Below are 12,335 nucleotides of genomic sequence, written 5' to 3' on the forward strand. Positions count from 1 at the left end.
TGTACAGTAGTTGAGAACGCAGAATTGAGAACAGGAAGCCCAGTGTTTCAATTCCAGCTGTACTGTCAACTGGGAGTACCTGAGCAAGTTCTTTAACCTTCCTATAATGAAACTTGTAGGAACCCACCCAGTTCTGCTTGGATCTAGATCCTTTTAACTGTTTTGTTCATTCCAGTTTGCTTTACCTATGTGTTATTTGCTTCAAACTGCTACAGTACGGACTCTATTCAGAGGACTCCCATTTGCAACTAAAGCTGTTTTGACTACAGGTAGACAGATAGGACGTGCCTGGAAGCTTATAACTGCCTGGGGTATTGTTAGCCAAGGACTAACTGGTGTAGTAGGGTGAAAATTCAGCTCATTTGTCTTCAAGATAATATATAAGGCCTAATTTATATTCTAGAACTTCCCTCTGGGATAAGGCCATGCTTAGCTAGAAATTACACCTTACTTGGTTTCTTTATCTTTCCAACCTGCTTCCTCCATTTCCTTCTGGTTTCTCCTGGGAGCACTTTCTAGATAAATCATTTGCTTAATAATCCTCTTGCCAGTCTCCTTTGGGGAAAATTGAATAAAGACATCAAGTTTCTCATCTCTACAGTTGGAATGTACTCTTTAAGTCAAAGGTTGTTGTGAGGGTTAAGTGAATTAGTACATACAGAACACTTATAACAGTAACTAACACATTTAATGTGATAAATATGTCTTAGTATATTAATTATAAAATACTGAAACAATATATGTTCGATTAAAACCACAAAAAACTTGTCGAATGCTTACTATGTAGTATACACATTCTATGCATCAAAAAACAAGTAATCAGCTATCCCATATTTACTCTCAAGTATATTCAATCTACATAGAGAGACAAGCTAATATTAATAAATGCAATCTAGTCAATATAATGATAGCAGTACATATTGAGTGCTAATGGTTTTCTAAATAGTAATATAAAAAAGTCATCTTGGGAACAGAACTCAGCCCAAGTAATCAAGGAAGATATTTGTCAAAATGGCTAAGTAGGGATTACACAGTTCAAAAAGTGTGGAGGATTATGGGGAGTGAAATAGAGACAACAATATATGCAGTGTTTGAAATATTTGGAAGAGTTTTGCAAATTATTATTATTTGAGCTGAGTGTAGATGTGTGTCTGCTTATGTGCATTTGTCTGTAAATGTATGTCAAAGTATGTGGTGATATATGTGTGTATGTGTGTGTGTCTAGTTGGGAGTGTATTGTGCGTGGCAGAGAGAGTGAGAGAGAAGGTATATACATGAATCTGTGTTGAGGTGTATTTAGGGGCTTAGGATTGGCACTGAGGCTGAAGAGATAGGCAGAAACTGTGTTAGCATTCTGATATATTCAGGAGTTTGTACTTTATCTTAAAGGCAATGTCAAGTCAAGGATAGATTTTAGTAGGGGAATGGAATATTAGAAAGACAAGTTTGGCAACTGTTTAGAATGGAATTGAGGGAAAGGATGGTAAATAGGTTTTCAACTCATATGTCAACTCTGATCAATTGGTAGTGGCTGCCTGGAGTTCTTGTTGAGGAGGATTTTGAGGTCTTGTCCAGGTTAAATTGGAAAGAACTCCATGACTGAGTATCAGTGTCTTCCATTTATTTCTCATGTCCTAACCCTTTCTTTATTGAATCTGTCCCCTAAAGTGCATATCTGTTATAGATATCAGATGTAGATCAACTGATATCATCATAAAAATACAGATGAAAAACTTTTTTTCTCTGAATGATTCTAACCTTGAAAATGCAATAACATTTTTACTTGTCTTAGGAAAAAATATATGGGTTAGCACAGACATTAACACATAGATATATTAAAATTATTAATTTAATGATTTCAACTAATTTGTAAACACTATTTGGAAAGAAAGCTCTGGTAATCCATATGTGTAGTATCAGAATAGAAAGAAAACCAAACACGTAAATAAGAAGAAAGTTTTAAGACTAAATATTATGAGATATTATTGTGTTTGTAAATATATAGACTGTACCAAAATTTTCCCCCCTTTACTTCAGTTAGACTAAATACCTCTTATTTGTGTTTTGCATATTACCCTACTGATTTAGATTTAATTGACTAAATGTTATAAAATATTCCAGAGTCATCTTTACATAATAAGTACTCCCTCATAGTCCAAAGAACAAAGCATATGGAGCCAGACAAGCCTACTTTAGAATCCTGACTTTGTCACTTACCAACATTTGGATCTCAGACAAGATTTCCTTGGTGTGTCCCCTCTCTAAACATGTAGTACTAACTTAATAAAATTATTATGAGGTTCAAATTCAATAATATGTATGTATACAAAACACAACTTATAGAATAGTGTAATAAGTCCTGTTGAGTTTTGAAAATACAGTTCTTATGTCACATTATGTTAATTGTTTGAAAAAAGACTAAAGTAATTTTGAAATCAATCACATGCTAAGAAATGTTTAAAAACAAAAAATCCCTAAAATACACATTTATTTTTAGTCCATTACATACTAAAATGTTAGATACTGGAGTCACTAATTTAAAAATTCATGGTTCACATAATAATAAGCTAGTAGTACAAACAGAGATACATGTGTGCCTCACTCTCCATTAAACAAAGTGCAACTTGAGTATGATTTCTTAGGAACCCCATAAGAAAATTTCACATAGTTATATTAACTATAAATTTAACTATAAATTGATTTTTATAGAACTATTCTGAATTGCTTTTATAGCACATGGTTATTAATACATGAATTCTGAATTGAGACATGGCTTCAAATACAATTGCTCTTTCCAAAATGCCCACGCAGAGATTAGATGTGAGAGTAAATAGATCTTTTCACTTTTAATGGTTAATAATTACCCTTCCAAATGATACCTTCATTGATAATACCACCTTATATACAAATTGTGTTTGATTCTTTTAAATAGAATAATGTTGGAAATGGATCTCATGGTTTTACGTACATTAATGATTTTCTCGAGCTTCGTGTAATTTAAGAGAACACTGAGTTGAAGTGTAGTTGATTTGTAGTATGTTCAGTTTCTTCCTATTCCATCAGGTACTGCATTAGCATGACCCCAGAGTCTGTAGTTTTAAAACCTGGGAAATAGAGCAAAACTTGCCGAGAAAATGGTCCCTATAGCAGTCAAAGACTTGGAAAAAAAATATTGCTCTAAAAACTAGTGTCCTTGGTCCAGCAATAAATGTTATAATTTTAATTTAAAAAAGCTAAATATGAAATCATTTTTTCTAATGTTGACACTCATGTTGTAAAAAATTCAATTTTTCAGAAGGTGTTTCATCTAATTTTAAAGACTATCGCATTCAATGGATCACCATGTAATACACCATTAGTGCCTCACTGTTCAATTATATGAAGACCAAACTACTAGAGAAATGATCCATTTTATAAATTCTTACTATATTTAGATTTAAAATCTGTTGTTTTGTGATCTCTTGCAACTTGATGTCACACATTATCATCTTCTTTTCATTTAGTGGAAGCATGGGGAAAGAAAATGTACTATCCAGTCATGGTTGAGTTTCTTTATGTTTCACTTCAGTTTTCTGGGCATTACTAGTGGCTTTTATTTCACAGTTGTTTCTTGTTTAAGTCTCACACAAGATGACACCAGCATGGGGCAAATCATTTTTGGCTTAATTTGAAATGGTGTTTTCAGGGTATTTTAACAGCAGCAATTCTCATATGAGCAAGTAAAGATCATAAATGTTATCTGTATCTCCCCAGATAAACTACAAATAGAAAAACAAACACACACCAGAATTTGTAAAGTGATAAAGGAATTTAGTATGTCTAAGCCATGCGAGTAGAGTTTGAACATGGACAAAATCTATATATATGAAATTTGGCACACTCTTAAAAGGAACAAGCTAAAAACAAGGAAAATAAAAATGCTTACAAATCAAACAAACTCTACACCTAAATTTTTTTTAACTTTTTTTTTTTTTAACATTTATTTATTTTTGAGAGACAGAGACAGAGTCAGAGCAGGGGAGGGGCTGAGAGACAATGAGACGCAGAATTTGAAGCAGGCTCCAGGCTCTGAGCTGTCAGCACAGAGCCCGATGTGGGGCTCAAACCCACGAACTGTGAGATCATGACCTGAGCTGAAGTCGGATGCTTAACTGACTGAGCCACCCAGGCGCCCCTACACCTAAATTTAATCTAACTTTATGCTATCCAGGTGAAATATATGTATGCTAGGTGTCAAAAAAAGTTAATAATTACAAAGTTATTGCTCTGTGCATGTGTGTGCGTGTGTATGTGTGTGTGTGTGTTGGGGGAAGGCATACTCTTAAAAATAAACAGTAAAAGTCATCTGGTTAACTTACTGAGAAAGATAGTAAAATTATTTCAACAAAAATAGATTGATAAAAACTTGGGAGCAGGAACTGTGCCTTGTGGATTCTTATGTCCTCTACCTCAAGCATATGATCATCCACCCATTGACTAACAGTAAGAATGAACAAATGGTGGGCATCTGGGTGTCTCAGTTGGTTAAGTGTCTAACTTCGGCTTGGGTCATGATTTCACAGTTCGTGAGTTTGAGACCTGTTGATATTTACCAATATCTGATTTAGAGTGAGTATGTGAATGTCACAAGCAAAAGTATATTTATCTCCTTACCATCTCAAGTTAACGTTGTTAGTGAACTCTTTGTATGCAGAATTATAATTGAGACACACGTGGGTTTCTCTATTTCATCTCTTGATAAATTCTAACCATCAAACTGTATAATGAGGCTATCTCCTCCCTAGATCTGTATTCTATTTTTATATAATGTAAGCCCAAGATTACATCTACTTTTTTATAAGCCATCAAATTATACTGACAATTCATATTGTTTGTTTTAAATAAAAATCCCAACCTTTTCACATGAAGAAATCAAGTTACTATTTCTTTTCTGTATATACAAACTGATTGTAAAAAAAAAATTGTATGTAAGTAAAATGAAAATTAAAATTTTGGCTGAGAAGGTGATGACCCAAGGCACATAAGTATATTTAAAATTAATTTATTTATAAATAAGAGGGACACGATTTTCATAGTTTATGTATTAATTAAATTGTTCTGCTGAGCCTGAGATGAATGAATTTGGAAAAGAGACAATACTTTCAGAGTTATTGTCTGGAACTCATATCCACATAAAAAGTGATGGAGAAAAAAACCACCTGAAGTATTTCAACTTCCATTAATTCTTACTAAATTTTCTTCTCTTTGTTTTTTATTATTGAATTTGTAAACACTTTTCTTACCAATCACCTGTCCTAAAGCACACTACTTCACTTTTATGTATACATATATATACTATACATTTCTCTAAATAAAAGTGGGAGAGGATATTGCCCATGTCACTTTGGTAGTTAAGTGAACAAATATAAGGTCACATGAATTATATTTGATTTCAGTGAGTTTGCCATGGTAATGATAGAGTAGATATTTGCAATCAAAGCCAGTTATTTCTAAAAATTCATGAAGTATACATACCTTAATAAAAGTAGGTTTTAAAAACAGTAATATTTTGTGGTGGAAATGGAGAAGAAGAAACAGACTTAAATTAATCATGCAAAAAAAAAAAAAATCTAGTCCCAAAAGTTTGGTTGTAATTGGGTGGCATTAAGATAGAAATGCTCAAAATAGAGTTTTGTTGTGTTGTGTTTCGTTTTTTTTCCTTAAAAAAGCTGTTCTTAACTTATATTTCTAAATAAAAATATAATTATTGAAACTCATTGTAAAGGCATGCTGTTTGAATTTGTATCCTGTCCTCTCCTCCTTTTTCCAGGACCAGTAATGCATCCTACCATAAGACAGATCTAATCAACAATGTTACTGTGCCTTCTCTGACTTCTCATTTGAACTTAACATTTTTTTGTCCCCAAGATTGACAGATAATATTTTTTTGTTTTTCTGCATGTTTTATATTGCTTATTTATCATTCTATGTTTATAAAGAGTTCTCAGCTTACTTTGCCACCCCCTTATATCCATTATAATACATTTTGTTTCTATATTCCGTCTTTATCTAATAACCATGTTTCCAGGAACAATGCATGTTTATGAAATATATCTTACTCATTAATAAATGTCTTGTTGTTCTTAAATCAACGTTAAAATAAACATACATATGTCTAGGAGAATAAAAGTAGCCTGCATAGGGTGGCATTCCAAATTCAAATTCTAAGTTCATTTCTTTTACTTATTAAGAGTAAAAACAATAAACTCTCTAAAAGAGAGGATTAAATGATATAACTAAATACAAATGCAAATTAGAGCTTTGCTCATACACCATATCTTATCTATAAGATTGGCAAACATTCAAAAGTTTGCAAAAATACTTTGTTGCCAAGGCTACAGGAAAGCAAGAACTCATACATTTTTGTTAGGAAAGCAAAATGGTACAACCTTATGAAAGGGAATTTGGCAAATTACATATTCGTTTCCCCTTTTACACTGAGATCTCATTTCGAGAAATCTATTCTAAAATACACTGGCAAAAATCCAAAAATACACATACACATATCTTGTTGCGGTAGTGTTTGCAGTTTTAAACAGTGTATTGTGGCTGCAACTTATTGTCCACCAATAGATTGAATAAATGATGATACCACCCCACAATGGGGTTCCACAATGGGGACTTTGTTGCTGTAAAGAGTAATAATTTATGTCTATATGCTTTTCTGATATATATCTGGGATTAATTATTTTAGAGATAAAAAGTGGGGTAAAGTGTGTGTAAGATGTGGGCAAGGTATCAATTTATTTCCTCTCAGCTCCTAATCAACCGTTTTTTGTCTTGTTTTGTGATACCAGAGCAATATCCTCTTCCTATAAATTTGTTCTTTACAGCTAGCAAAAATATTTAGCTTTGTTAAGAGAAAGCGTTAGAGTGGCATTGTAAACAGACAGAGATACGATGTCACTTCCTTTCCCAGTTCTGGTCCTGTTTCCAGTTTTCCTTTTATCAAGCATGGTTCTTGAGGTCCATTGATGCTCATATTGTAAGAACAAATACAAATTAAAAATAGAAGATTTTAATTCTCCTGTTGAAGTTAAAGGAAGGGAATCTACCTTTGTTGGGACATTTACTTTGGAGAAGTCGTATGTTCTTTCTTTGCCTCTTTGAAATGTGTGTAAATTTATTAGAAGGGTAAATGAACCTGGGAACCTGTCAAGGCTTGGGAGCCATCTCTTAAAATGCAAGATGTCTACCCTATCTCCCAGTTTCCTGGTTCCAGGTTGCAAACCTAACCTTATTCCTGTCATAAGGATATAAGAAATTATGTTTTCTTTTAAAAGTATTTAGCAAAACAAGTGGCTACTTTAATTACCAAGTGATTTAGGATAAACTGTATGTAACAAATGGTGCTGTAGAGTCCTCTTAATCAAGGATTAGTTATTGTTTATCTGAAAAACATATATAATGTACCACTTGGCTACATAAAAGGGTATGATTTCTTAGAGTTTTTGTGATCTCTTTAGAAAATATGATGTGATGCACATCATGTTATGGTTTAATACTCTTTCCCTAACAAAACTTGTTTTATTTCTCTTCTATTTCTGTAGACAGGTTTTCTCAGGTGGCAGGAGATTTAGTTTCCAGTTATATTTACCCAACAATATTAGTGGACCTCACAGACTCTCCCAATACAAGGATGCTTTACGGCAGTTTTCAGTCAAGCTCTTGGGCCACCTACTCCTAGAACCCAATATAAAGACCATCTCTGCCACATTCTCCCAGTCAGTGGGCTATTTCTATGATCAAGTTTCTACCACCATGGAGACAACTACTTACCTATCTAACAACTGCTTTCTGTAGACCATCGCGGATAGTGTTATCTGTTTTATTACCTATGTTACCTGTTTCATTAGCAAATGCCACTTCCATAGCAGTTGTGGCAGAACCCTCCATCAATTCGCCTGACTTAGTGGCCATATCTATAGACCTGTTGTGCCTGACCCACACCTTGTGACAACTGTGGGTGATTCCAACTGCATAGCTCCAGCTTGCACTCTCAGAAACTTGTTTTGACACCAGTAGAGTTGTTGGCTTCTGAGTTTGACAGACCCTCTTCAAAGAGATTTAAATCTGTCTTTGGGAAGGTGTCTTTCTTTTTTATAACTCTGCCTTAGTCTATAGATAGTAGCTTTATGTTCCCATTTACTAATTTTAGATCTATGAGTATTTCTTTATTTCTTTAAGTAGTTAACTACCTTTGTCTGTTAAAAACTCTTTCTATTAAAATTTCCTTTCTCAAAATAAGAGGTTTTTTTTCCAACTCCTAATTGAATCTGATTGATACTGGGTTGATATTGGGAGTAATTTTGGCAGACACCCTCTCTGGGGTGGGATTGGATTGGGCTTCAGTGTAATGCTGAGCTCCTTGTAAAAGATCCTTGGGAAGCTAGTAATCTATAGTATGCAGTGGCTTCTAATTTATCAAGTTATCACATGTGGTTGATTGTTTCCTTTGATTTCTCTTTTTTTATGTTTATTTATTTTTGAGAGAGAGAGAGAGAGAGAGAGAGAGAGAGCGCACAAGGAGGGGAGGGGCAGAGAGAAAGGAAGACACAGAATCAGAAGCAGGCTCCAGGCTCTGAGCTGTCAGCACAGAGCCCGATGCTGGGCTCGAACCCACAGACAGTGAGGTTATGATCTGAGTCGAAGTTGGACGCTTAACCAACTGAGCCACCCAGGTGCCCACATTTGGTTGATTGTGATAAAATTCTAACATAAACAAGAACCTTGAGGGCCCAAGAGGCTGCTCCACTTGACCGTTATGGAGGTAATTAGGGACCATTGCCTGGCTGTAGTGTTACATGCATTCTTCTGTATGCACTGCACTTATAGAAAGAAAATGACCAGCTCAAGTCTTTGACTCTCACTTTAAATTTAGTCTGAAAATTAAAGAGCTTCCATGACAGCCATAGAATAATCAGTTATTTCCTGTATCTCAGAACCAATATTGCTAAAAAAAAAAAAAAACAAAACACAAAATTTAATTATATGCAGCAGAAATACAACATCAGCTGGGTTCACAGACTCATCAACTTTCTCATGTGACAAAGAAGGTGTAGATTAGGGGAAAATAAGGAACCCTGAGACTTGAAATGGGTACTTTGAACTCAGATGAAACTGAGGATTTTGGACCCTAGTTTACACAGCCTTCCTTGCTATTGGGAGTGGCACACTCTCTTGTTTGTTTTCAGAAGCTTGCCTTTCTGTACTTGAAAATTTGGAATAAGTTTTTTGGGGGGCAGATGCCTTGCAAGGACATGTCCATTCTCCTCAAGGCCATCACAGCCATCTTCTATTACCGTGGGACTCCTACTAATATCTCCTCCCTATGAAGATCATTAAACAGAAGCACTGTCACGTCCTTGGTGAAACTGCAGGTGTTAATGCCATGATAAATACATTTTAAAAATCATTAGTGGTAACGCCTACAAAATTCAATGTATATCACCTGTTTACACGTAAGTCAGAGAGAGCTTGACTAATAACTGATTTATTTCAAATTTAATCTGGTTTTAACCCAAGTTGCAACTTGTTTTGATGTAGTATTTTTTTTAAGAGAGAGAGACAGCATAAATGGGGAAGAGAGGGAGAATCTTAAGCAGGCTCCACACTCAGCACTGAACCCAACTTGGGGCTCCATCCCGTGACCCTGAGATCATGACCTGAGCTGAAATCATGAGTCCGATGCTCAACTAACTGAACCACTCAGGAGCCCCTGATCTTTATTGGGCAGATCATCACAGCTCCTGGCACTTGGTATGCAGCTATTGGTTTGGCTAATACTGGCTTCTCTATATAAATATGAAAAAAAATATTAGAAGCAAGTTTCACTTACTTGGTAGGGCCAACAGTGCAGCTTCACAGTTGTCTGAAGGTGATGTTAATTCTGTTCTGTGCCATATTTTTGTCTGTAAATATTTTGATTTTTTTCACATTCTATTACTCATTACTGATTGTATCATTTTGATTGGATCTAATGAGTAGGAAGTAGGAACTACTTAAGCATCTTAGTATGATATATGCCAACTAGAGAGAGATTGACAAGTTCAATCTTTTGTAAATAAAACTTTATTGGAACAGAGCCACGATGTTTACATATTGTCTATAGTTACTCTTATACTATAACAATAGAGTAGATGTGACAGACATCATATCTACTACAGACTTAAAAATATTTATTATATTTTCCTTTACAGAAAAAGTTTTCCACTCTTGAGATAGAGGGTAGGAGATAAATGCACCATAACTTTAGAGGCTTGCTACCTAAATGAAGATTCTGGAGGTTCAGTGTTTTGCAGAAGTAGATGATAATCCCTGACAAAATTCAGAGGCCTGTTCACCAAATAAAGCTCCTTAGGATTGTGTGAATATATTTATAATACTTGATTCTTCTGACGGTCAAAAACCCTGTCACAGTCTGATCATTATTTTCTTTAATTTTTGAAGCACTCTCAGAAACTAAAAGGATGGCCCTGGCTCCTGAACCTCCCCCCACAAAATGCCTGTCAATACCTCAGGATTTTTTTCTCACTCCCTTCCTCTTGGCTGTTTCTCAGTCTTTTTATAGGCTAAAGAATGCCATTTAGCTATTAGTTTGGGCAAGTTGGGCAAATTAAAATAACTACCAACAGGCAATCCCTCCAAAAACAAGACCTAAACTCAATAATCCAATTGAACTGGAAACTCCAGGGCCTATGAGTCATCTGCCAGGTTATGTTGGAGAATCTGTGGACTTGTGCTTCTTAACAGATGTAAGTAGAGCTTTCAAGGCTCCAACAGTTGTAACCAACACTTTCTTTCTATGGACCTCTGGAACTGTACTTATTATCTGGAATCAACCCTAGGAATTAATTTATTTTCCTCCTAATACCATGGTGACATACCCCTTAGGGTGATCATAAAAGATTTGCAAATATTTAATTTTTTAAATGTTTATTTATCTTTGAGAGAGGGAGAGAGACAGAGCATGAGTGGGGAAGGGCAGAGAGAGAGGGAGACACAGAATCTGAAGAAGGCTCCAGGCTCTGAGCTGTCCCACAAAGCCCGATGTGGGGCTTGAATTCATGAACTGTGAGATCATGACCTGAACTGAAATTGGACACTTTACCAACTGAGCCACCCAGGCACCCGAAGACTTGTAACTAAAGAAACTATACCAATAGATTATGTATCCTTCAGATAACTAGGATGATTCACTGAAACGAGGCTAACTGTGCTTCCTTGGTCAACTTCTCTCTGAGAAGTTAGCCTTAAGTTCCCTGTGAGACAAATAGAACAGATTTGATCAGCCACTGTTGGTCACATTATTCAGATTGGCTAATATCAGTTTACACATGAGAAAATTCAACTGAAGCCAAGATGGAAAACCAACAGGTGAATATTATGAGGAGACACTTGAGTCTCTTACATTTTTGCATGTCTTGTGAATGAAGACACACACTGTTTTTTGTTGTTGTTGTTTTTGTTTTTTGTTGGGGGAGGGACTATCTTTTCTGGTATGTTTGTATGATGAACAATCTTGGAAAATATAGTGTCTCCTTCAGAACAAATGACAGGTTTTCTTATTCTCTGTTATAAAGGATTCAGGTTCTTTCTGCTCTGAGTTCCTCCTCTGTAATGTGACAAATTGTGGATACAGCATCTTTCTTGGCTGATCAATGTTGCCCTTGTGGGACTCAGGTTCAAGCAGAACTGAGGCAAATATGCTAATGTTCATGATTTTTCCTGTGCCATCAGTACTAATGTCATTTACCTCTGACCCGGGGTGGGGGAGGGGGGCTCATCTCTTTAATCAACATCCATAACATTGTGGCAAAGTAATGATTTGGTTTGCATGTCGGGTAAACATTTGGATCCATTACTGTCCTTGGTATTCCTATTCCTTTTCCCAATCTTGCTGTTTCTTTTCCTTAGATTTTATCATACAATTTATTTTGCTTCTTTACCTGGCTTTCCCCTCCCAAATTTCTTCCTATAATATACAATCCATTAAATTAGGAGTTTGTGGGGCGCCTGGGTGGCTTGGTCGGTTAAGCGTCCGACTTTGGCTCAGGTCATGATCTCATGGTCCATGAGTTCGAGCCCCGCATCGGGCTCTGTGCTGACAGCTCAGGGCTTGGAGCCTGTTTCGGATTCTGTGTCTCCCTCTCTCTCTGCTCCTCCCCTGTTCATGCTCTGTCTCTCTCTGTCTCAAAAATAAATAAACGTTAAAAAAAATTAGGAGTTTGTATCTGATTCACTGATATAATCTTAGTTCTTAGAAAACTATCTGGCACATAGTAGGTGATGTGTAA

This window comes from Panthera leo, chromosome A1 (genome assembly GCF_018350215.1).
Source record: "Panthera leo isolate Ple1 chromosome A1, P.leo_Ple1_pat1.1, whole genome shotgun sequence".
NCBI lineage: Eukaryota > Metazoa > Chordata > Mammalia > Carnivora > Felidae > Panthera > Panthera leo.